This window comes from Rhinolophus sinicus, linkage group LG05 (genome assembly GCF_036562045.2).
Source record: "Rhinolophus sinicus isolate RSC01 linkage group LG05, ASM3656204v1, whole genome shotgun sequence".
Classification (NCBI taxonomy): domain Eukaryota; kingdom Metazoa; phylum Chordata; class Mammalia; order Chiroptera; family Rhinolophidae; genus Rhinolophus; species Rhinolophus sinicus.
In genome coordinates this window covers 118,478,555-118,505,830 of record NC_133755.1, presented here as the reverse complement: position 1 = coordinate 118,505,830, position 27,276 = coordinate 118,478,555, and the positions used below count along the sequence as shown (strand labels likewise).

The 27,276-nt window shown below is 37.4% G+C and overlaps 1 protein-coding gene and 1 pseudogene across 2 annotated transcripts in view; both read left to right on the top strand.

Moving 5' to 3' along the window:
* Positions 1 to 27,276, top strand: part of UBE3D (ubiquitin protein ligase E3D) — a 131,278-nt gene that overhangs the window by 90,767 nt on the left and 13,235 nt on the right. The gene's annotated exons all lie outside the window — the stretch shown is intronic.
* On the top strand, positions 8,687 to 10,219 carry LOC141571881 (cytosol aminopeptidase pseudogene; annotated as a pseudogene).

The window sequence follows — 27,276 nt, the reverse complement described above, 5'->3', positions numbered from 1 at the left end:
TGTACATCATAAGTCCCAGTAGTTGTCAGCAAGTGTCTCCTTTCATGAGCATTACTTTACCCTGGAGCCTGACCTCGACTTCAGCCCCATCAAACCCATGGCATCAGCTTTGCTCCCCACTTTGTACTTCTGGTCCCAGGAAATGTTTAGCTTGTTTTTTCAAGTATAGCTATGATTTGGAATTTTCTTATTTTCTATTTTATCTGTCATTGCCATATGTTTGAAGAATTCAAGGCAAGGACTTTTCGTGTCATCTTTGACTCTTTTTGAATTAACCTTGGTTTTTACATCTATAGAAGGAGAATAATAGCTACACTTCCTATCTAAAAGTACTTTGTAAATACTAACGGTATGGTGAGGCCATCTTTATGGCTCATGTAATTGGTATATCACATTTTACCACTACTCTCTATCTTTGGAGTCAGGTTTTTTCAGGATGGGTGGGTGGCATGGTGAGGAAATGAAATACCTTGGGTCATAATAGAATGAAACATCCCTAGATCTTTAGTTGTCTGCTAAATGTTGTTAGCGGTTCAGGTCACAAATTGTACAGTGGTTTCTAGAGGCAAATGGATTGTGGCTTTGTTTTTACTTTTAGAGTTGTGTGAAATGGAAAGGAAATTGTTTAATTACAGTAGAGATAACCCAACCATTCACTAGATTTCTCAGTTTCTCTAAACTCTGTTGTTGTTTTTTTAACCCAGTGATGGTATCCAGAATATAACTTGTTATTTAGTATTTAGGTACTTTTAAAAATCCACTTAAACTAAACTTGCTCTGAGTATATAAGAGTTTATTACATTTTGTCTTTCAGTTGATTATTACTTTCATTTTATAATGTTGAGGGCTTGGAGAGTTTCATTGTAAAGATGATGCTTTTTATCAGTTTTGTAAACCGTTTTATTTGTGTTCTTGCCTCCTCACCAAAAAAAACCCAAACTGTGCCTTGTCAGAGATTGATAATCAATGAGGGAAGTCACAGCCCGAATTTGACCCTGGATACACAAAATTAAAGTTTTTCTCCCCACATATTGCCACATTCTTGGCAACAGTTATCTTGAGCCTTGCTTTTCCCTTCATCTGGCCATTTTTTCTAATTGAAAATTTTTCATCCCTCTCTCCATCCTCTGATACGTCACCTGGAGTCAATAAATGCTCTCAATACATTTCTAAGTAGCAAAAACAATGGCAGCTGTGTCATAATCAATCTCCCAAACTGAAAATAAGATGAAACAGTTTCCCAACTGTGAAAATTCTACACACATACTTGAAGACAGAGAATTCCAGAACTGCAAAATAACTGTGAGTAAATAAGAAAAAAAGAAAAATTAAGTTCCAGCATTCAATTCTTTGTATTTCCGCCCCACTGTCACTCTGCTACAAGGCTTTTGGTGAGCAAAAGCAAACCAAGAAAAACTACAGAGAAGACAAAAGAAGAGTGAGGCTAGTGAAGGTGATTTTGAGTGTCTACCAGAAAGATTAAATCCAGCCTAAATTTTAAAATGCTGAAAAAATGTCCAAGCAGGTCAGAGCATGGAGTATAGGGAAGAGATTTTAAAGTACATGTGATTTAAAGGGGCAGAAGCCATATAGGATCAGGTCTACCATTTAAAGAGACAGGCATGATTTAAAGAAGCCAGCATGATTTAATAGGGTATAGACATCATTTACTGGGGCAGTGTTCCAAAACTATAGCTTCTGGAGGAGAGAGAAAGTGAAAAGAAAAGAAATGCTTTTTAGCAATGGAGGAGGAAAGAAGAAAAGTGAGGTGTGTGGAATTTAGGGTTCTGTAAGACAAAGAGAATCACACAATCAGAAGACTCACAACTCCTTTCCCGCCACCAAAATATAGCGACAGAAAAACCCACTAACTAAAGTACCCGAATTTCACTAGGCTAACAGAAAAGGGCACCTTTTAAAATAGGAATTTTATAAAATACTCCAACAGCATACAAATGGACACAAGGAAAGTTAAGTCAGTGGAGAAAATTTGCAGAAAATTAGAAAAATTTTAACTATCAGTTAAGAAAAGTCTTCCTCTAAAAGACAACAAAGAAGTAAAATAAAAGTGTAAGTTCACACTCTAACAGAATTAAGGGCACTGAAGTATTTGAGGATATGAAAACCACTCTGATTCAGAAAGGCAAAATGGATAAAAACCAGGATTAATTTTTAAAAAAAGTTGATTTAACTCAGGCAAGAAATGGAAGAAACAAAATCAAAATTATCTCACAAGTGAAGAGTGAATTTAAAAGTGCCCAAGTGAAAATAGACTCTGACACAAATTAAACAAAGCGTTTGAAGAAAGACAGGAAAATAACCAAGAAAGGGAAAATAACAAAAGAAAGAAGTGAAAAAGGGCTGAAGGGGAGACAAATTTTTACCTCTCCCTTCTTAGGGTTTTTTGGCTGGACCCTGCGAATTAAACTGACATAAGATAGATTAACAGTAGAAAAACATACAAATTCATGTAAATTTTATGTGACATAGAAGTCCTCAGAAGGAATGAAGACCCAAAGAAATGGCGGAGCCTACATGCTTTTATAATGGGGTAAACAAAGAGAGACAATTGTGGAAAAGTAACTAAACTATGTGCAGAAGCTAAAAGAAGGTAAGAATTACATTTACAAGGTCTGTTTATATAATTTATTTTTTGGTTTCAACTTATTCTTGATAAGATTGTTACTTTCCTTCTGGTTCAGGGAGAACATATTTCACCTGGGAATTTCATCTCCTGCTTTTAAGAAAAGAAGGAAGGTCAACGTGTTTTTCTTTCATTTGCTGTTTTTCAAGTACCTTAACTCAAAATAATATTTATGTGGCATATTTTGGGGTGGCATATTCTGCCACCCTTCAGGTCCAAGAGAAAGATAGGCAAAGAAATGGTCATTAAAAAAAAAAAATGTTAGAGTCCCTGAATTTAAAAAAAAAGCAAGATAGACCTAATATTTAAAACTATAATTTAAAAAATAATTTCATAAATAGAAAAAAATCTGAGTCCACACAAATTGTGAAAACTGTCTAGAAATAGAAAAAGACCTGAATCTGCACATTGAGAGGGTTCACTGGGAACTTGGGAAAATTAACCCACAATGATTAAGTCTGAGACATATCATACTAAAATTCTTAAATTTCAAAGATAAAGATAAAAACCTCAAGTCCTCTAGGCCAAAAGATCAAAGTTAAAAATTCAAAATAATTATCCTAACATCAGACTTAAAAAAATCTATAAGTCAAGGCAACAGTGGGATAGGATTAAAAAACAAACAAACAAAAAAAAACTTCAGTAAAGTGTGAAGCAAGGATTTTATATCCAGATAAGCTGTCCTTCAGATATCAAGACAGTACTGAAACAGTCTTAACCATACAAAATTTTAAGGAATCCTACACTTATCAACACTTCTGGGAGTGTACTAGAATAAGGGTCAGTGAACTATGGCCTGTCACCTGCTTTTGTAAATAAAGTTTTATTGGAACACAGCCACAGTTATTTGTTTACTATGTTATCTATGGCTGCTTTCCTGCTATGCTGTAGCAGGGTTGAGTATTTGTAGCAGGTATCATGTGGTTCACAAAGCCTAAATCTTTACTCTCTGGTCTTGTACAGAAAAAGTGTGTTGACTCCTATACTAGAAGATTCCCATATAATAACTGAGAAAACTTCAGCATAGGACTGACACTAATCATGGTTTTTAAAATATATAGATGTATATATAAGACTAAAACATGTGGGTGAGATGGTAGTAGACTAATGCACAAATGTTGTATACTATGACAAAGTTGAAATAATGTAACTAAAAAAAATGGGAGGAGAAAGGGATAGGGAAAGATGCAAATTAAAAAAAAACAAAAAAAAAACAGCCTTGTTGTATAAGACAGTAGGGGGGTGATAAAGAATATCATCCCCCCACCCCATCCCACCCTACCCTGCCAAAAGAAAATGCTTGATAAATCAGATGATGAATAGTTAAGTAAAGGACACTTAAAAAGGCTAAGTACAAAGGTAACCACGAGAACATGAATAAGAAATTTTCCTAAATATTAATATATACCTCTTCTAGGGAAAAAAACAGGAAATATTTTTTTAATTCATGGTTATAAAACATTATGATAGATTTGTGACTAAACATGTCAATCACAAAAATAAATGTGCAGGGGCTTAATTTACTTTTATTAAAAGAAAAAGATTTACAATTTGGCTCACAATATAAAACTTAAGTATATGTTCTATATCAGAGACCTAGCTAAAAGAATGATTCAGATATTCTAAAATTAAAGGAGGGACAAAAGTGAAATTAATGTTTATATTGTATAAATGTAAACAAAATGAGAGAAGTGGTAGTGATCCTGATATCAGACAACATAGACTTTAAGCCAACATAGAATTTAAGAGCATTAAACGTGACAAAAGGTACTTGTTAAAAGCCAGTTTATCAACAAACACAAAAAGTGAGCAAGCCCCTTATATCTAGGTATTTATATATTCTCTTATTAAACAACACCTGGGTGAAAGAGGACATATAAATTGGAATTAGAGTTGTTGTTGTTGTTTTTTAAGTGATGACAATCAGGGAAGAACAGAGGTATTAGAGAGCATCCAGACTCCATTTGAGAGTTAGTTTGGGCCAGGAGGCAGCAGGGATACATACAGATCAAGAAGTCATCACACTGATTGTAATTCACTTTATTACCATAGTGTGTAAGATAACATAAATAGGACTTGAGGTTGAGGTGAAAAGTTTTAATATATACACAATAATTAATTGTCTTTTAGTTTGGCCACCATTTATTTCAAAGCTTCAAAGCTTGCTGATTGTGTGAATTTACATTTTGATGGATGGAAAATACTGAAGAAGTAGAAGTAAATGTTGGTTATCTTCATCTTAAAGATAACCATGCCTTAACATTAAGGTGCAAACTATAGCTGATGATTTTGAAGAGCTGAAATCTTAAGAAAAGCCCTTATCTAATTCTTTAATTATAGAAAAGCTTAGCAAAAATGACATTTTCTCAAAAAGCTTATAAGTGACCCTTTGCCACCGCTTCCCCCCCCCACCAAATTTTATAGTTTTATGATGAAACAGACAATTCCGTTATGTCAGAGTTTATCTCCATCAGATGTAATTAGAGCCCAAAGTTATGCAGGACAAACTTGGCTACTGAAAAGGCACACCTGTGAAGAAAGATAGTCCTTAAGAAAGGGTTCATTGGCTTATGGGCTAGGTGGACATCTTACATCTACACAAAGATTTGCTATTTCTTCAACCTTAGATTTTTATCATAAAATGAAGCAGGAATCATAGTAAGCATCTTTTTTTATTATTTTTGTTGCCCTATTTTTTGGAATTATGTTTGAAGTAATGCCGAATTGATTATATAAGATGTTTGTAGTCACTTATATATAAAGCTGGGGTAAGTTTAATTATGCAAGGCTTTGTTATAATACTGTTTCCATGAGAAAATCAAATTCATATTGCATCACCTAACTTACAACTTTTTGTTCCCCCCAAGAACATAATTTACCATATGTACAAAGATTGCTATTTGGATTCCCATGTATATCTTTATCTAGCATTTTTTCAGAGGGGATATTGCCTTACGGATAATCTGAAATAATTGAAATAATTGGAAGTATGATGAGAGCCAACATTTAGAAGCTCCCTTGTGTTTCTTTCTACTCTGCAAAATAAAATTATCACTGAATGCATTCATGTTTTGAAATTTAAGCAGACAGTAAATGAATCTTGTTTTCTAAATACGCACTGGGGCTAATATAAGGTAGTTGGTGTCCCTAAAACAGGTGTTAAAAGATCTTTATAAGCTTCCCAATACATTTGCAAATTTACCATGATGAAGTGGTAATTTGCAACGTAGAGCTGATTACGGAAATCAAGATATAGTTGAGCTATATTTTAAAAAATTTATATCTCCTGTCTCTCTGTTTTTTATGATTCACGCAGTATATCATTAACAATGTTCTCAGATGTTCCTGAGAGATTTGTAGCCTTGTTTTGTCTTTAGTGGTTGATAGGAATTGGCTTAAAAAAGAAAGCTATTCATATTATGTGGGGCTCCCAGGATCCATTTTAGCATCTGACCAAATTTTGCATTCTTAATTCACTTTCTGCATGGACTCTACTCCATTTCTACATTCATTTTACAAGTCACAGTGATCTGACTGAAAAGTCTGAAAAATAGCTTGGGTAAAACAAGCTGGGATTTCCTTTTTTTTAGGAAATATTTTTGAAGCATCATCATTAGACCTTTATTTTATATTCTCTGGCATGGTGAGGAAAGGGGGGAAATTCATGTCAATTTTAAGATTTCAGACTCTAGTCAGAAATATGTGGATCTGAATACTAGTGTACCATGTACTGTCCTTTGATATTAGGACATTTTCCCCACCTGTAAATGAGAATTTAATCTCTACTTAGTAGGAACAAAGGACCGACTGATGCAGTACTAGGTATTTAACATTTTTGTAATTTCATGGAGCATCTATTGTAATTCTGCATGTTTTAGAGGCTGCATTTATCATCATTCCTCATATTGTCAGGGTTCTTCGAAACAACAGTGTTCACTCTGTCTAGTCTGAGCAGAAGCAGAATTTATTAGAGGATACTGGATAGTTAAGCATACAGCTGGGAATAGAGTCCAATATGCCATCCGGGTGGTTTTAGGGAAAGTGACACCCGGTTACACCGGTGACTCTGCCCTGCTGCCCTCGGAAAGACTGAGACTTCCCTCCATGGTCTCCACAGAATGGATTCTCCATGTTTCCTCCTCAAATTACTTCCAAAGCTAAATCCTGAGCAGAGTATTTAGTTGGTCTAATCATACAATGCTGCCCTGGCTCCTAGAGGCTGGGGAAAACAACTTCCGGCTTCTTACTTAAGAAAATAGAACCCATAAAGAAAGAAATTTTTCAAACATTTCAAGGGTGTTTCAAAAGGTACTGGGCAGGCAGAAGATGTGATCACCCTCCAAGGACATTTTTATTATACTCGATTGACTGGAACAAAATAAAGACATAAAATATGTCCAAATTAAAAGAAAGGTGACTTTATTCCTTTCTGGTTTATTATTCCTTTTTCAAATCATATATTTTATTTTTAAAGTAAACTTTGTTTTCTGACATATCTGTGTCACTTGCACTTATTCAGATTTTTGTATACACACCAGACACACACACACACACACACACACACACACACACACACACCAGGGATGCCAAAAAAATGTATACACATTTTAAGAAAGCAAAAAACTGTATTAATTGTAATACTAAATATATATCGATAACAAAAGATGAATACAAGTTGCGTTTGACTTCTGCAATTACAGGAGATTCTCAAAGTGGTTACCATCAGCATCTAGACACTTATGATTACGGCAAACTACTGCTTGAACATAGATAACATCTCTTAAAATGTGTATACATGTTTTTGGCACCCCTGGTATCTATAGGACATCTTGACTTTGGTAGGCCATAAACATAAAACCATAGGAACTTAAACCTAAGGGAATAAAAACTTATTTTTCTAACCCCTAACTCTGTACTGGCTTTTATCATGAGTGTCATCAGCAGCTGACCTGTTTCTCTACATGGAAATATTGAAATTATTTTCTCCATGACGTGGGAACCTGCCAATTTTTCCTTTCTGATACTTCTTTTCCTTAGACATCATTCTGACATTTCTGATATATTTTTTCTTTAGCTATCATTTTCTTTATTTGCTAACCTAAAAGTTATATTGCTAACTTAGATCTCTGTGAAGAAAATGAACATGCTAGATCTGAAAAATACTGATTCAACCAGGAGAAACAGGAACAGGAATCCTTTAAAAAATATATAAAGATTTCTCTCTAATTTCAAAAGAAATATACTATGATTGTCGGAAATTTAAAAACTCAAAAGTCTAAAAAGGAAAATAAATTTTCCCAAGGCATATTTTTCAGTGTTAGCATCTTGGTGTGTTTCCTTCCTGTGTTTTCTCTGTTTGCATGGTTGGAGGGTAGGGGGATTGAGTTAAGCAAGAAAGAAGGCAGTTGTTTTTACAGAACTGGAATTGTATATAATGTTAAATACTACTTTCTTTATGTCATAAATGGCTTCCTATGTCATTTAATAATAATAATAATAATAATAATAATAAAATACCTAATATTTGGAGTGTTTATACCTAATATTAAAGTGTTTCTAAACATTTTGTACATAAAAACTTATTTAATCTTTTCAAGAGCCCCTACTCTGAGCAGTATATTATCTACATTTGTTACATGAGGAAACTGAGCCACAGAAATATTTAAAAAGTGCTCCATGTTCACAAAGCTAGTAAGTGATAGAGGTGGGATTCAAACACAGATCTCCAGAGTCTGTGCTTTTAACAAGCTGTTGACTTCTATCATTTTAAAACATGATTTGTAATATCTATATAGTATTCAGTCATGAGTGGAACTTATTTGCTTTTTCCCCTTAATGTGTTATTTTTGTGAACAATTTCACTGGCCATTAATGTGATTTTGCAAACATATTAAATGGCTGCATAATATTCATTGGTATGATTATTTCGTATGACCCTGGGGCTGTTTCCTGTCTTTAAGGTGGTAGATAGTGTTGTAGTACAGTCCCTCTCGGGGCCTGAGCTGTAAAGCATCTTTGCTCTAGGGTCTCCCCACCACAGCCATGACAAGGGGCCTTGTTTTAGGAGTCTATGCCAAAGAAAATGAAGATGCACCAGTTTATATGGGCAGGAGATAATTTTCATAAAGTGATTTCTGAAAAGTCAAGAGAAATTGGATCATTCTGAATCACCTCTGAAGTCAGGCAAAACATGAACATTTTATGGCGTGCATCCTGACTGCCCCAGCATCCTGTTATCCTAGGCAAAAAGGCTGATGAAATAAATGACCAGGAAAAGCTGAGTGAAGGCAAAGAAAATATCAGAGTTGCCATTGCAGCAGAGTGCAGGCAGCTTCGTGACAAGAGTCTCATCTGTGGAAGAGAAGCAATGGGGAGATGCCCAGGCTGCAGTGGAAGGAGCACTTCTGGGTCTAGAAGAATATGATGAGCTGAAGCAGAAAAAGAAAACTCTTGTACTTGTTCTGCTGCAGCGAAGTGGGGACCAACAGGCCTGACAGAAAGGAGTCCTGTTTGCTTCTGGGCAGAACTTGGCCTCCTGCTTGATGAAGACTCTAGCCAACGAGGTGACACCTACCATATTTTCACAAAATTATTGAAAAGAATCTCTGAAGTGCTAATAGTAAATCTCAGGACCACATCACTCCTATGTCTTTGGGAGAGGAATGGGAAACTGGATCTTTTCAAAGTGTGGCCAAAGGATGTAATGAACCTCCAGTCTTGAAAATTCACTGCAGAGGCAGCCTCTGTGCAAGTAAAGTGCCACTGGTATTTGTGGAAAGGTAATTTTCTTTGACCCTTGTGGTAATCTTACCAAGGCTTCTGCAAATAATGACTTCATGAGGGCTGACATGAGAGGAGCTGTTGTATGTGCAGCCATTGTGACTGATGCAACAGTGAACTTGCAACTTGACACTTAATATAAGAGTTTTGGCCTTCTTTGTGAAAATAAGCCCAGGCATAAGCCCAACAAACCAGGAGATATCAGTAGAGCCAAGAATAGGAGACCATACAAGTTGACAATATCCACGCTGAGGGAGTTAATCTATCAATTAATAATTGTAAGCTGACATCCTCTAAGCTGACATCCTCTGTTATGCGCACATCTTCAATCCCAAATTCATCAAAATGGAACAACCTTAACACATGCCATGGATATACCTTTGGGGACAAGTATCACTGGAATTTTTACCTATGCTGGTAGCATACCAAACTATTTGAGTCCACCATTGAAATGGGGGACCATGTCTGGAGGATGTCCCTATTTGAACATACAAAACAGTTGCAGATTGTCAACTTGCTGATGTTAGCATTGGAGTATATAGATCTGCAGAGCCATGTATGGCTACAACACAGCTGAACAAATGTGTGACTCATTCTAAGTGGGCTCATTTGGACCAATAAAGACGGGATTCCACATGTTAGGAAAGCATGACCAGAAGACCAACAAGGACTCTAATAGAGTTTTCAGTTAGGTTCAGTCAAGACAAGGATGCTGTTTAATTTAAATACTACAAAATACCTACATTCTGCCTTAAACTGAAGACTTGAACTTCAAAATATTTTTGAATAAATGGATGAAAATATTTTAAAGGAAATAAATAATAATAGTTTTAAAATGCAGAACAAAATTAAATATGTATTGCTTTATTCTTTTTTTTTTTCAATTTAGGTAAAGATTCAGTGATTCTAAAGCTAAAGCTAATGTCCTGCTTGGCAAGGATATTTTTAAAGATAGTCTATAAATAGTAATCAATTGTTTACAAAGTACCTAATCACTTTTCAATGTGTGCAATTGAATGAGGAAATATATAGTGTTTTGAATTTATCATACTAGAAACCGTGTATAAATTAAAAGTTACTGTAAAATTCTCATAAGCAATAAATTCAACTTTTTATACAAAACATAAATTGTACTATGGATTCTTGTCCATAAGCGTTTGCCAAATCTTTAATCATTTCGTAAGTCAAAGGGTATGGATATTTTTGAGGCTTTTGATACATTTTGCCAAATTACTCTTCAGAATGCTCGTATCTATTTACTTTTGTATCAAAGTATTTTGTTTTATCAATTAATAATTGTAAGCTCTACAAGCAAAGGGCCATATCTTTCTTTTTTTAGTTGTGGTTTTTGTTGTTATTGTTTGTCTTTTTATTACTGTGCATATTGTTAAGTGCAGTGCCTCACCATATACTAAGGACTCAGTAAATGTTTTTGAGAGAAATTTGTTTAATATCTGCTACTTGCAGACTTCCAAATATTTTTGTCTTTTCCTTGGCTTCTTTTGTTTATATGCTGCTTTTGCATATACATGTTTCTGCTTAAGAAAAATTAGCCTTTTTTCACTACTTTACCATTTTGAAGTACCAGGTGTGCATTGAAGGTATGATTGTCCTACAAAGAGTTTTGAAAAGCTTAAATTTATTTATTTTACATTGGACTCTAGGCTTTTTCAACACAAATGGTTTTTCTGCGTTAATCTCTTAAAATAGCGAATTACCTGAAATAATTTTCAAACTAACTTATATTCTTGAGTTAAACTCAACTTAGTCATGGTATAAAGTTCTCTCATATTTTGTTTATTATCTGTATTTATATTCAGAAGAGAGAAGCTAGTCATTTTCCTTTTTTATACTGTCTTTGTGGGGTTTTATTGTCAAGTTTTTGACAGTCCCATAAGATGACTTGGAGAGAGTTTCTTCTTTTGTTTGTTTCTGGAAGACTTTATATAAGATTGAAATGACCTGTTTCTTAAAACTCATTTGCAAAATTGGCATGGTATTGTTTAAGTTGCAAGAATTTTTAATTCCTGATTCAACAGAGGTAAATATTTTGGATGATTCAGACCTTCTCTTTCCTCTTAAATCAGTTTCAATAATTTATATTTTTCTAGGGATTTGTCCAGTTTATCCACATTTTCAGAATTTTGCTAAAAGGTGTTCACAAGATACCCTTTATGTCTGCCATAACTATTATTTAATCTTATATTTTTTCACTTCTAGAAATACTCTTTCCTTCTTTTTAAATATGCCTGTAAGTTTTGAAAGTCTCACATAGGCATACTTTTAATACTGTACCTTTATTTCTTTAGCCATATATTCTTCCATAATTAAAATACCCACAGTTTTGCAGGTTGGTTCTCTAAACTTTCTGTTGACCTGCTCATATATTGGGTTATTTTATGATGATGAACTCATGTTCTCTCCCCTTGGAACTTTATGGGAGTTCTTTGAGGCCTGGGTTGAAAGTGTGTTCCTGCAGAGAGGATTGTTTGTGAGACCCCATAAATAGGGTGAATTCTAATCCCAAATATGTCGAAGAGTAGGTTCATGATTGGGAATTCTCAGGGGTGCCTTCCCCCCCCCCCCCGCACCCTCCACTCCAGACTCTGAGCCAAGGCTGATGCAGACAAGTATAGCCTCACCCACTGTCTGCCTCTAGAAGGCAGAGTATTTTTCTAATTCATTCACTGTGGGGGAGGGGCAGGGATATCTGGGGTTCCTGATCCAATCTCCTATTTTGCAGGTCCCCAGGCTTGTCCTCAGACTACCTGCCCACCCCACCCCACCCCGCACTCCACAGTTCAAAGCTCTGTCTCTAGTTTACACCTTCAAGGATAGGAAGAGGCCTCAGGGAAAACTTCAGCCATGGTTCACCAAGAGGCTTCAGGAATCTTTCCTACCTCAGAGGATTCACTTATTCTCCTGAAAATTCAGCTATGTGTTTAAAAGATTTTAAGAAGTATTTATTTAGCATTTTTAGTCTTTTATACTGAGAAGGTTTCTTTTGACATCAAGTCTACTATATTGGAAGAAATGAGAGATTTATTTCTTTTTCCTAAAAGACAAATCTTTTAATGTTTTAAATCTTATGTGGTGACTTCCTCACAAGTTACACTTGTAGGTCAACCTAATTTTCTAGATCAGTCAAGAGCAGGGAAATTTGTTAAAAGTAGCAGTAGCTACCATTTGGTTTCTTTTAATAATGTAAAGGGATCTATGCAAAGTGCTTTACAGGGATGATCTCATTTAATCCACCATCACTATTCTATGAAATAAATACTATCATTCACAGAGTAACGATGAGGCCACTGAAGGTTAGAGAGGTTTAGGTGACTTGCCTAAGATCACACAGCTGATAGGCAATTTATAATGTTCACCTTGGAGCACTAGGAAAAGGTTAAATTATGCTTGATGAAATCTTTTTAGGCTTGGTGCATTGCTATTTTAGAAGGCAGCAAAATGTGTACTATATCTTAAATATCCATTAAAATTGTGTTGTTGCAGATCAACATGGTATCATTGTATTAAAAAGATAAGCATATTAAAGGAATACTAAAGGCGATTTACCTTGCCTTCTTTCCTGCTTTGCCTCTTCGAAGAAAAATTGCTCATAGAATACCTCCCAAGGATTTTTCTGGATATCAATTCCTAAAACACATTTGTCAGCCTAGACGAGAAGGGAAACTTTGACCAAGGACTTCAGAGATTAATTGCTAGATGTAGAGCTCCTTTGTTCCATAATTCATCTCAAGACACTTCTCTCCCACAGCTTCAGCCAACTGTGTGGTATTTGGTTATAGTGTCAATGTATACTTCTCTCTTGGAGAGTGTTATTTTAAAAATACATGTTTGTTTTTTCCAGCTGAACTTTAATGTCATGGATGGGACTTGGAAAATGTGACTTTCTTAGTACAGTAATTTCATAGGGTGATATTTGAAGGACTGTTCTCTCAGGTAGTAAGGTTTACAGTAAACCTTTTTTTGTATGACATTGTTTCCTGTTTGCTAGTTTGGAGTTAGACATTGAAACTACAATGTCTGTGTGTTTTTCTCAAGCAAGTTTTCTTTCTCCTAAAGTAACCGGTCAGTTCATTCTCTTCAACTACCTTGAATCCGTCCGTCCAGGAACATCAGGAAAAAATATTTCTGGAAAAATACTTACTTTTTGCTCAAATCCAAAAGTAGGCCGTGTCTCTGGCACTTTGACTCTCTCTGTGCCAGGCCAGTAATTGAAACCCATGCTATTGCCTCTGGGATTTCCACTGGCATCCTTATAATCATCTGCCTGCCCAAATCCTGACGCTTCTAAGACTAGTCACTAAAAACAGAGCAGTGAGTCGCCACCACTTTGGAACTTATCAACCCACCCCACCCCGACTCGTATCTCTAGAAGTCTACTTTCTCCTGTGAGATGGCCCACTTCCCTCACCTCTGGAAGCTGTCCCTCAAGGAGGGGTATAGGAGGCCAGGATTCAAGCTCCCTAGAATCTTTCTGTGCATGAGGGAAGGAGAAGAGGGCAAAAACTATAATTATTTTGTGAATCCATAGTAGCAAAGAAGACAGTTCACTAGTTTACATCTCATTGAGTCATCCTGTTACACCAAACCTTATGTTTCCATGGTACTTTAATTATCTAAGCTAAACTAGAAACCTATTCTGGAAAATGCTTTTGTCTTTTTTTCACTGATTGAGCCCAGGTGTGTTTCTTAGTGCCTGGTATCATCATTTTCTCATTTGTAAAATGACTTTTAAAAACCTCTACCTTTACAGTGTAATGCATATAAATAGCATAAAAAGCTCAGATTTGTGAAGGGTTCAGGTCACAGTAAGATGCAGAAAGTAAGAGTTTCTTGTTTACCCTTTACTTTTATTTCCTGGTAGAAGGGTAAATGAGCATTGCTCCTTCAAAAATTAAAAAAAAAAAAAAAAAGAATGACTTAAAGAGAAATGTAAAACTGTTGCCAAACTAAGAAGTTAACTTCGTTTCCTTCCTGCATTCATTGCAATTCTATTTGCACTAGTCTTGTCTTCACTGCTTTCTCCTTCCTTCCCTCCTCTTTCTTCCTAGTGGAGCTTCTGTAATCTCTCAGGAGAAACTGGAAATTGATTTCCTTTTAAGAATTTAGTCATTTCAATGCTGGAAATAAGAATCAGAAAAAAGTTCTCATTTTGAACTGTCATTTTGTTCCACATTGTTTAGGAAAGGAGGATAAAGCATGATTTTTGAGGCAGAACCCTAGCCTTTCTCCCCCGTTCTCTAAATTCCCTCATATATCCCTTTTCTATAGTCGTCAGTGTTAGTTTTCAGATCAGTAGGTAGAAACTGACTCTTAATAACTTCAGTGTATGATTTATTATGGGATACTCAAAGTGCAAGAAGTGGGTAGATAAAATGAAAGATTCCTTCTATAATAATCTAAAACTCAGTTAACTTGGCTTTGGGGTAGCCAGCTGACCATGCACAGGTGTTAAAGTGACTCCCCCTAATTAGTTGCCACATCCAGAAATGAATATACCTGCAGCTGACTTTCTTCAAGTAGCAGATGGTACCTAGATAAGTGCCCTTTCTTTATACTGGAGCTAGATCCCACTGTATTTGTTTTTCCTATTTAAAAGTTATATTTGAAATGTGTGTAGGTGTTACAATAAATTTCTTATAACAATACTGCTGATCTTTATCAGATTTGTATCTTCTGTCACTGACCAGCACTGATTTTATCTATCCCAATACTCGAATTCAACTCACTGTTCTATTCATCAGAGCTAAATAAAACAGCTAAATAATTTACCACTTATTAGTATATTCTGAATATACCAATCTTTGATATAAACCTATGGAAACTAAGTACAATGTATGTTCTATGGTCTTCTGTGTTGTTGTTTTACAGATGCTATAGTAGTAGTATTTAAGATATATTAATGTGAGAAGTAGAAAATTATTACATACTTAGATGTCAGTAAAATTTCTGCAGAAATGTCTGAGTACTTTATGAGCTTTGCTATGTTTCATAATTGAATAAGATACTATAAATAGGGATGCTCACACAGATTTACGGAATCTCAGAAATGACAGGAGTCAGGATCAGAGCATGGTCGTAAAAAAAATCAGATAGGTGTGGTGTGAAAGTTCAGCCCCTCCACATGCTGGCTTTGGGACCTCAGGCAAAACATGTTCTGAGCCTCTTTTTATCCATCTGTGTAAGGTAAGTATTGTAATGATAAAGTCAATGACTATATGAGAAGGACTTGAAATATAATAAATATTAAATAAATGGTTGTTACTTTTATCCCTGTGATGGCTCCTTCTATTTCTAATTCTAAATATCTATGAGGTGTGATTAAAAAAATATGCTGAACATTTAAATTTAAAACAAATGTATTACAGTAAAAGACACATTGCCATTAATCCCCCTCGGAATAGCTCCCCTCGCTTCGAACACACTTATCCCATCATTCTTGCCACTTTCTGAAGCAGTTCTGGAAGTCCTCTTTCATGAGTGTCTTTGGTTGCACTGTCGTGGCTGCCTCGATGTCCTGAATCTATTAAAAATGTTTAGCTTTCATGCTCATTTTGACTTTGGGGAAGAACCAGAAGTTGCACAGTGCCAGATCTGGTGAATAAGGCAGATGAGCACACACTGTAATGTGACAGAAATTGCCTTATACCAGAAGCGATGTGTGACATGGAGCCTTTCCATTGTGATAAAAAGAAATTCAGTGAATGCTGCTGCCCAGTGCCATCCAATGGAAAGGCAGAGATCTTCAATATGGGAAATGGCATCTGGAAACTTAGTCACAGTGTGTGACAAGTTTCAACTTGTTCGGTGTGTTTTGCAGTGTGCCGTAAATCATCCTCCATCATAACAATGCTCCGTGTCATACATCTTTTCTGATACGATAATTTCTGTCAAATAAAAACATTACAGGGTGTCCTCATCCACCTTATTCACTGGATCCGGCACTTTGTGACTTTTGGCTCTTCCCCAAAGTCAAAATGACCATGAAAGTAAATGTTTTGAATTGATTCAGGACATCAAGGCAGCCATGACAATGCAACTAAAGACACTCACAAAAAAGGACTTGGAGAACTTCTTCAGAAAGTGGCAAGAATGATGGGATAAGTGTGTTTGAAGCAAGGGTGGGGGTATTTTGAGGGAGATTAATGGCAATGTATCTTTTACTGTAATAAATGTTTTCTTTAATTTAAACATTTGCCGTATTGTTTACCTCATACTCCTATTAAAATTAGAGACCAAGCCCCTTATCTCCCAGCCCCGTAATCTGTGATCTGTACCCCTCTGGTTCAACAAGCTGCCTTATATACCTTATGTTAGGTACTGTGAAGAACACCAAAGAGATAATGAAAGTAAGATTAACATCTCATTTTCGTTGTTCCTTGCTTTGCCATCACTTAGTATGACTGACAGCTGCTTAAATATATGTCTGTGGTTTCCAGTGAGATAAGTTTCTTAAAAACAGGAACATCATCTTACACCTCTATAGTATAATTTACAACACCCAGAACATTGCTGGATGTAGGCCCAGTTATTCAATGAGAGAATATCTTTTAAAATGTTAATTCTTAGGGGACCATATTGACAAGTAGAAATGGTTGCACTTGTGGAGCATGGGAGAGGTAGAACTCAACTAGCTGGTTGCTCACCACCCCTCGAACCCCAGGGCTCTGCCATCTTTCATAAGTGAGCTGGTAAAAGCAAAGGCAGAGAAACATCAAACCTCAAATATAAAAATATCTTGTGGGGTGGTTATTTTTCAGTATGGTACTTATTTTTACAGTCATATATTTATATTTGAATTGCGTACAAACTCACACAGGCTCAAACTGTGATCCTGATGTTTATAACTGAATCTATAAGAGTGATTGCTTGCCAAAATATTCCTGCTGGCTGCTGCTAATGTTATAACTGTTTTTTGTGATCCCCTGTAATCTACTTTTGCCATATTATAGCTTAAGGTTAATGCAACACAAACAATATTATTTAGGCTTGTGTCTTAGGGGCATGAAGTTCTAATTTTGGGTGAAAATGACCAAACATATTGCTTTCTAAGCTTTATTGCCTTTTTCTCATTCTCATTTTTCCCCATCCTAAGTTATCAAACATTCTATGAAACAGAAAACTTTTTGTTTCTAAATCTGTGCCCTCAACTCTTGTCTGAGAAAAATGGAAGCCAGAACATTTCTAAGGTTATTAAAAAAAAGGAAAAAGGTGGACAATCCACTCGGGGTTTCTGATCCATCTATAGCAGCACCTAGGCTTTGGGGACGAAGATCATCCTGTGAGAAACCAGGGAAACAGAAAAAAGTAATTTCTATTATCCTTTCACAATGAGAAAGGATGGACTTAGGTTCTTTTTTCTAGTCACTTTCAATTCCCGGTCCTTATATTCTCACCACCAGTGAGAAAATGTTGGGAAAGCAAAAGGTATCATCTTGAATGTTAAACATGAGAGTAATAGAACAGCAACAGATACAGTCAGAAGGGACTCTTGGCAGAGTGCTGTAAATTATTTTTTAAAAAGTAGGCACGAGGCATCACACCTTTGTTAATACTTTATAGGATATGGACTAACAGTGGTTTTTAGCCCCCCTATTCCCAGCAGCAGGAGCCTTTCCTTCAGCAGATTGAGTAGGACGCTAGTTGGAAAGCAGGTAGAAAGTAAAACCACCGTGCTTAAAACCGAGGTGGGACCCCAGAGCCCGCTCGACCAACCAGCTTCTCGCTACCCCACATCCTCCATGTCTACACTGGAAGCATCCCCACCTGCAGTAGCTTGGAAAGCGCCAGTCTCACTGCTCTTGTCTCTGCCCAATCTACTCCACTTAACTTTGTTTTGCTCACTGACACCTTTGAGAGTCTGCTAAAGCTTGGGACCCTATTTCTAGAAAAATATACATCCACATAAAACTTTGCATGTAATTTCAGGGCATCCGTGGACAGCTCCACCAGCACCACCAAATACATAGAGTAAATCCCCCAGCTCCAAACTCCTTTTAAAAGTCTGCATCTTTTGCATACTAAACAAAAACAAGAACAAACAAAAACAAAACCCGATAACATCAACTATACCCTAGTCATTTAAAATTTTTTTTGGAACAAAACTGTAAGAAACATAGATTCTAGTTCTAGGTCTGCAGCAATTGGCTGGGTTGCCTTCAGCAAGCCATTTAAGACTTCTTTGGGCCTCAATTTCTCTAGCTCTAAAAAGATGGGATTTGACTGAATTATTTGTGAGATCTCTTGTAGCTCTAGGCTTCTGTAATTCTGTGAACCGAATTAAGGTGAACACACGAAATCAGCAGTCCTCTCTACAACTCAGCATCAATTTCTGTTGTTAAGTTTGGATCATTAAGGGTTTTTTTGTTTTTGTTTTGTTTTGTTTTTTTGGTAACGGGGAGGGGAGCCCAGTTACGCCTACATCCTTCTCCTCTTCTTCATTTTTCTATCATCTCCATCCCCAAGCAAAAAGAAAATTGGTTTATCCTCTTGCCTTTCTTTGACTTATTTAAAGTGTTTAACTACTTCCCTGAGTTAAGCTATGTCTAAATAAGTCTGGGCTAGCTAGAGGAAAGGGTAGGTCAGTGAATAGGATGCTAATATAGAGATAATGAATAAGTAGGGTACTAGGGAAAGGAAATAGGAGCACAACTCAACAGGGCCAGCGCTAGTACAAGCAATACACTGATTTTCAACCTAGGTCTTCTCAGCCTCCTTGAAATTGACCCTATCATTCCCCTTCTCAGAAAAAAATAATTCCTTGATTTGGGGCAATTATGTCTTCCGGGCTGTAAACCGCAGTTGTGATATTGGCATTAGAACAGACACAAATTATACAAACTTTGTAGGTTTTGTTTCATTTAATCAGTATACCCACCTTTTGGGACTGGTGCAGCTATTTCTGTTTTTCACAGGAAGAAACTGAGGCTCAGAGAGACTAAAACTAAGTCAAAGCCACATGGGCCTGAAACCACAGGGCGAGATTCCAAACCCAGGTTGTTAAATTCTACAGCCTTTCTTCCCTCACTGGGCTGCCAGTTAATAACTAGTGAAGCAGCCATGGATTTTACAGAGTGTTGTAAAACTACATAGGCCTTAATGAGTCTGCCTGCAGGTAGGTTTATTGTTACTGCTCCTCCTCACTTTCTCCGAGTAAATACAATTTATGAGATACGTTTTGAAGTGAGTGGCATGCCTAGAATAAACAATCACATATTTCTCAGGATGAAAAGATTGGTTTTTGTATGTCTTTTTATTTTTATTTATTTATTTTTAATTATCACTCTGCCTGGCACATTGGAGGAAACCAGTGAGTGTCAAATGGATGATGACACGGATGAATGAAAAGCAGGTCATTCTCCAAAGTTTAAATGAACTGATTTTTGCAATAGTGAATCCAGAAGACAAAACTATGGCTTTCTGCACCAGTATGGTTTTATTGTCTACATTGCAGGAACAAAATTTCATATAACTTTACAAATAACTCTAAAATTCTTGATAGAATTTTTTTTATATATTTCATTTCCTAAATCCCTTTGTGCAGTTACAAGTAAAGTATTACACCACTTTCTATGGGAAAAGGACTAATTTTACATAATAATGATTGCACCTGCCTTGTAACAAAGCCTTGATGTTTAAAAACGAAAAAAAAAAAAAAATTCCAATTTAATAGCTCAAGGAAGAAGATTGTCCCTAGGGGAACTATGACATAACTTTACAATTTACTCATTGTACAATTGTCCTTCAGTGCTAAAATAGGAACAAAAAAAATAAATAAGGATGAATGTGGAAGGATAACTGACACAGAATAACTGACTAAGCTCGAAGGTCATTAATGACTCTAAGAGGAGTAAAAATGATAAAGTGAACACAAAAAAAATCATACTCTGTGAAAAGTGAAATAGGATTGCTTTTAGCAAGAAGAAAGTAAGAAGAAGAAAAAAAAGGACAGAAGAAAACTTTTTAGTACATTTCAGGAGCCGGGAGGAAGGACTGCACCAAATCAGTAACTGAGTTGGAGCCAAAGAATGGGTTCTAGTCCTTACCAGAATTTCAGAGCAAACTCCTGTAATAATGTAGGTCAATAAGAGCACGTAGTTAGCAGAGAAGTCTGGTTTCCTGGAGACGTTTTATCTGTTCCACAGGAAGAAACTCCAGTGTCAATCACTGAACCCAGGTATCTGATTGTAAGGAGACAGCAGCAGTAATTGGAGAAAGCTGCTGCTGTAGAAAGTGTTGAGCCTTTCTGACCGACAGGACAAAGCTCTAGGGCAGGTGGATTTCAGTCCCTCTGATGATGTTTCCTGAGATTACAGAATTATCAATGTGAATATCACGGTCCCCCTTCCCGCTACCGTACACCTTCTTTTTCTATCCTCTCCATCCTTACTGGGAAAAGCATTCATTATTTAGAAGGCAGCAGCTCTAATGAAATGCTCATAACTCAGATTATTTTTGCAAGGTCTGACTGTTAAATAGAAGTATTGACAGAAATACCGTGCCATCCCACAGGCAGGTCATAAGCTGAGTTTAAAAGGCTGCTGTGGGAACTGCTACATAACCTTTAGCCTCTATGCCTACAGAGTGCCTAGCTCAGACTCCCGATAAGTGTGCTAATGTATGATGATGACTTTCATTTCATGTCATTGGGAATAAACCAGCAACAATAAGAACCAGTAGCTGCCTCAAATGCTTGATCTCTTGTTATTCAATTTGGAAGCAGTATTCTGGTAAGTGGGGCTTTTTGCTCTGTCTCCAAATATTGCATTCCAAAGCCTCATTCTGGTCCTATTACTGTATAGGAAGATGATTAGAGTGCAGAATGAACCAATGATCAAGTCTGGCATTGAGGTGAAAAATACAAAGGTTTTGTCACAAACCATTTCATGGACACTCTGGGGTGTTTCTTTTTTTTTGACGAATGTTCTTCCTGTGACCTACTTCTGCAGATAAGAAAAATGATTTTGCCATCCTTCTATGACATTATGGCTATAGTGAACTGTTCCCAAGTGTCGTGGTGTAGGTGGCCTTGTGAGGATAAGCATTAATTATTTTCAGACTGCTGATGCATCACCTCTGTGGTGTCTATATTTGTCTTCTAAGAATTTATCATCAGTCTAATTATAGGTGATCTTGTGGGATTAGGTCTTTTGAATTAAACAGACTAGGATGACACAAAATATGCATGGAAAGCAAACACTTGAAAAATTGGTGAGCCGTAGTCATTGTTAACATCCAAACTGTGCCTCGGTGTTCAGAATAACTTGGAACAACCTTCCCATTGCCGATGTCACCACCTGCCTAATTCCTACATTTTAAATCACTTGGTGATTGAGTCCATCTTTAAGGTTGTGTTTCCAACATGCAAACTGTTATCGCCTGATTCTAATCCTTGGAATCTTGCAATGTTACCCCAACAAATAACTTTGCAAGAAAAGAAAATCCTCAGGACCCCACTCTCTGACACTTCTCTCTTCACAGACCTAGGAAGAGCAGTGAGGGTCTCTGGCCCTTGGTCTCCACTTTGAGGCCTGTAAAGCAATGCTGTGCAAAGCTCTAAGCAAAGTGTTCCGGCCAGGGTGCCTTGACAAGTAACATGGAAATATTAGAGGACTGCCGTTGAAAATATCAAAGTTCCCAATCTCTTTTTAGCTCCACTTTATAAAACATTATGTTTGACATCCCAAAGAAAAGTACTAAACCTAGATTCTAGTTACATAGTACATTAATTCAATCATTTATTCATTCTAACAAACAAATATTTATTGAAAACCTCCTTTGTGCAAGACCTCAGGGAGGGATATACAGGGATTTGGATAAGACGTCACCATTCCACACGCATGTTTGGTTGTTTTGGAAAGTAGAGATGGGTGGATAAGAATGGTTTTTACTGAGAAAACTGACACCATATGTCAGCCAGAGGAGGCAAGTGGTCCCCCTCCTCAGTGTCTGTATACATGAGCAAGGCTTGCGGGCCATACCAGGGAGCTGTGTCACATGCATGGGATTAGGAATTAAAATTCACTGGTGCTTTGTCTCTTTTCTTGAGTCCTACTCTGAGCTGTCTGGAATCATCATTTCCAGTGTTAATTATAATGAAGCGGAAGTGTTTGCCTGTATTGAAGATGGTGACCAAAGTGTAAGGTGTCTATCTTGTCCGCCGCCCACCACTTCTAAAACTCAGTATCATTTTAAACAGGCAAGTTGGGAAGTGGGGGAAGGATTGCATCCAATTTCATTTCCCTACTGTGCAGCAGATGTGCCCACAGGAACAACTGCACAGTGTGAGGCTGTCAGGTTTCCAAAAGAATTTAGCTAATGGGCTTCATTGCTCACAGACCTCACATCTTGGAGAATTAGTGTGAAGGTTAGAGACAAGTATAGAACGTTAGGCTTCTGAGAGTGAGTGAGTGGCCAAGTTTTCATGGGTAATTTTTATAACTTGTGCGTTATAGTTTTCCCCACCCGACATTGAAGCAGCTACTGCTACATAAAGGGAAAGAAAGCAGATGTGAGTGCTTGTGTTAAAATTCAGTTAACTTAAACTTAAGGAAGAAGTTCTTGGCTGGGGAGAAGCCTAGAATGTGAAAGGAGCTCTGCAGCATCTCCTCCAGAGGCATTTCTGAATAACCTCTCTTGAATGGTTTGAGTGTGTAGGTAATGGGAAAAGCTGACTCAGGGCTGCCTCCAGGCTTAGCAGAGAATGTATTCTGGGTACCACTGTAAGCATTAGAGAAGGCCTGAAAATCACTGGCAGAAAGGCTAAATTACACAGTTCAGATTCCCCCAAGGAAAAAATGTTTATGAAATTCAACGTTAGTAACCAAAGTCGTGAGCTACTTGTTTTCTGCCAATATCAGAGTTAATAGCACCTGCACCACCAACTAGTTCATGGCATTACATTTTAGAATCCATTTTTCTCTCCCCTTAGGAACAGCTTTTTACTTTGTCCCAGAAATGTCCTCTGAAATTCAGAGAAAACCATAGAAATCAGTTGCCAGATTGTTACTGTGATCTGTGGGACAAAGGGAAGCCCCTTTGAAGTCCTCGCTCACCCAGCTGGCGCCTGTGTCCTGTGGCTGCCTCAGGCTCTGTGCATGAGTTGAGCACAGAGCACTGGGCCCAGAAAGAGTGTGGCATTCCCGGGATGGCTGAGCGAGTGCGGAGGCTCCCTGGGGAACTGGGCTGACTCACCTTCAGCCTGTGCCAGGCCCCGCTTGGCCCCCACTCCCATTCTGCTTTATCACCCCAGGGCTGTCTGTGCTCTGAACTGTTTAAGCCTTTCCCTGAAGTCAAAATTTAATTCCTTCAGGAATTTTTTAAGAACAGTAGTCCAGGAGTGAGTTATATAAGTGGAAGAAGGGCAGATAGGAAGAACTTGCTTGAAAGGACACTTGTTGAGATGACATACCCCACCCATCTTTCCTCCCTTTTTTTTTTTTTTTAACATTTTATAAGTCAAGTTTTTGGTTAAAAAAAGTTTTTGTTTTATTTTTCCTCCCTCTTGAGGGGGAACAGTGTGGCTACAGTATGCTAGAGTTGGCTGTTTCCTTTCCCCCAGGTCAGTTAGGCCCTGATAATACCCCAACAGGTTAGGCTTTGGTTAACTAGTTTCCCTTGAGGGCAGATCTCCTTAGGAGGAACAAAGTATTAGTATTTCAAAATGGTTCCTTTTCCTGTCCCCCTGCCAGAAGCACGAGGGGGTTTTTCTCCCGTATCTACTGTAAGAACCTGATAGAACCCCTGGAGGTAAATTGTGGGGTCCATTAAGACTGGATGCCCCTCCAGTTTTTAACTCTTAGACTTGTCTGCACTGAGGCTCCAGCAATTCCTCGGTTACAGTTAAGGGTTTTCAGCTCAGCACTACTTCTCACAGGGGGTTCTACTCCCATAAGCCAGGACTCCCTGTATTCTCCTGTCTCCCCCGTTGGTTTTACCTGTGTCTTCCTCTGTCTCATGGATCCAAGAGGAGTTGACTTTTTCAGTCTGTTCAGCTTCTTACTTATTAGGATGGAGTGGCAACTTCCAAGCTCCTTACATGTGAGATCAAAAACTGGAAGTTCCCCTGATATTTTTTATTTCAGGAAACATTAATTGAACATGACTTGGATGTGAAATGCACTTATTGAGCAGTTGAACTCATACAAGTGAAATATGAATTGGTTTTATTTTTTCCCCCAATATTCTCCTTCAACTATACTTTGGGAAGAAGAGAGGGGTTGTTGAATTATTTTTCTTCTTACTTTTGGTAATAGTTAACATTCAATAAAATGTGCAGCACTTAATTGTTCATTTTGATGAGTTTTTGACAGTTGTATGTACACTAGGTTTCTCAGCCTTAGCATTATTGACATTTTGCACTAGATAATTCTTTGTCGTAGGGACCTGTCCGGTTCATCTCTGGCCTCTACCCATTGGATGGCAGCATCATCCCCCTAGTCTGACAGTCAAAAGTGTCTCCAGACATTGCCAGTGTCCCCTGGGAAGCAAAATCAATCCTGATTGAGAACCATTGATATGCACCCATGGACTACCAACCAAAGAGAAGATATAGTTCATTTCCATTCCTCCAAAATTCCTTTCAGACCTTTTCATTAATCCCCAAAACCACTGTCTCTAATTTCTATGATCATAGATTCATTTTGCCCATGTTTGGACTTTGTCTAAATAAAATCATATAGTGTGTACTCTTTTTTCGTCTGGTCTCTCTCACTTAACATAATGTGTTTGCTACTTCTCCATGTTATTGCATTTAACATTTTATTGCAGAATAGTGTTCCACTGTATGAATATACCTCAATTTGTTAATACAGTCGGTTGTTGATGGATACTTAGGCTGTTTCTGATTTAAGGCTATTTGGAGTAAGGATGCTATAAATATTCTGGTAAAGTCTTTTGGTGGACATGTTTTCATTTCTCTCAGTAAATATGTAGGAGGAATTATTGGGTTGTAGGGTAGATGTATGTTTAACTTTTAATAAACTGCAAAACACTTCTACAAAGTGGTATGCCATTTTACACTCCCATGTACACAACTATGTGAGCCTTGCAGTTGTTCCATATCACCAGCAACAATGTCACCATTTGGTCTTAATTTTTGGTCTTTTTTTCTTTTAGCTATTCTGGTAGATATCACATTATGATTTTTGTTTACATTTCCCTGATGATAATAGATATTGAGCGCCTTGTCAGGTGGTTTTTTTGTCACTTATCTTCGCTTGTAACGTACTAAGTCCTTTTATGGTTGTTTCGTAGGAGTTCCCATTACATCTGCACCCCCCTACACCCCACTAACAGATTCAAGTTTTATAGGAACCTGCAGCTGTTCCTCAAGGACTGAGAAACCTTTTGCCATCTGAATAAATGTGGTCTAAATTATCAGAACTGCTATGAAACATGCCTTTCTGATGTTTTTTTCCCTGTTTTCAAACACGCTATATGGTTACAGTGTTATTTTCCTTTAGTGAGGTGAGAAATAGTCCTAATAGCCAGGCACGTATACAGAACTACTGTTATTTGAGATATCCTTCCAATGCCCACAGGCTCTACACAGCAATATGCCCTGCCTCTTCCTTCCACAGCTTTGACAAACAAATTAGCAGCAGGGACCTGTCCCACACAAGGCAGTGAGTCACCTTTAAAATTCCATGCCCAACAGAATTTATTAGTGAGCCTTTTTCCGGAAGTGTTTCTCTTTTACTCATAAAGAAATGTCTTCACCTACTTAAAGAAAATTAAGTTCTCTATTTTGAAAGGCTCTTTTTTTCCATGTGATAACAGAAACTAAAAACCTAAAGCGTTTGCAAATATGAGAATCCACGTGCTACTTGAAACGGAACCCGAGCCCAGAGGCCACTGATAGGACTGTGTAGGGGGCTCCGAAGGTGTATAATGGGTCGTACTCCTAGGGGTTCAAACTGGCATATTGACTTCATCCACTCCTTAGAAATTCAGCTCTGAATCTGGGATTACTGTCTAAAACTTTGGGTCTTTAATACATGATACTATTTGGTGGAATTTACAATGATTTGACTCTTCATAAATATAAATACATCCAATGTGTATCATAACATTAACTAGAAAGAAAAGTCTGACTGATTATTCATCAAGATACTCTGTAAAACGGTACGAATGAATAGGTGCATATATAACCACTCAATCATTAGTGTATTACCACGTGGACAGGACTTTTCTAGCTACTGGAGCACTGAATACTTGGAAGTGACCAAAGCTCACCTATATTTCCTTGGGAAATACCAGCATCCTATGAAATCAGCTAACTGCCATAAAATGCTGGCCTATAGCTCACTATGAGACCAGGATATTGCCCTCTTTCCACAGAAATGCAAGTTCTATGAGTTGGCATCACTGATGGACTGACTGAAGGACTTGCATATTTCAGTGCAAGTCAGAACTGGCACATTATACAGCTGAAACAGGCAGCCTGGCTTAGGAGAAAGAACATGTGTACTTTCCAGAGACAGCACGATACAATAACCTGGGCTTCGTGCCTTAGTTTCCTCATCTATGACATGGGGCTTCCTCTTCCCCTTTTGGTCAAGGATTGTATCAGATACACCAATGTCTGCGACTGGCCCCAAATAGGCCCTCTCTTCCCCACACCCCCACACTGGCGTCTGGGGACCCTACCACAGCCAAAAGTCTTCGTCCACCTCCCTAAATGGGGTCTAAATGAATGACTGGTGAGCTGCAAAAGTAACATTAAATATCCAGGGATCCTTCACAGCAAAATGTGAGATCCTATCTTCAGGATTAGAGAACTTCTGAAAGGAGACACAGAAACCTAAGTTTTGACCTGATGAGCGTAAGAACAA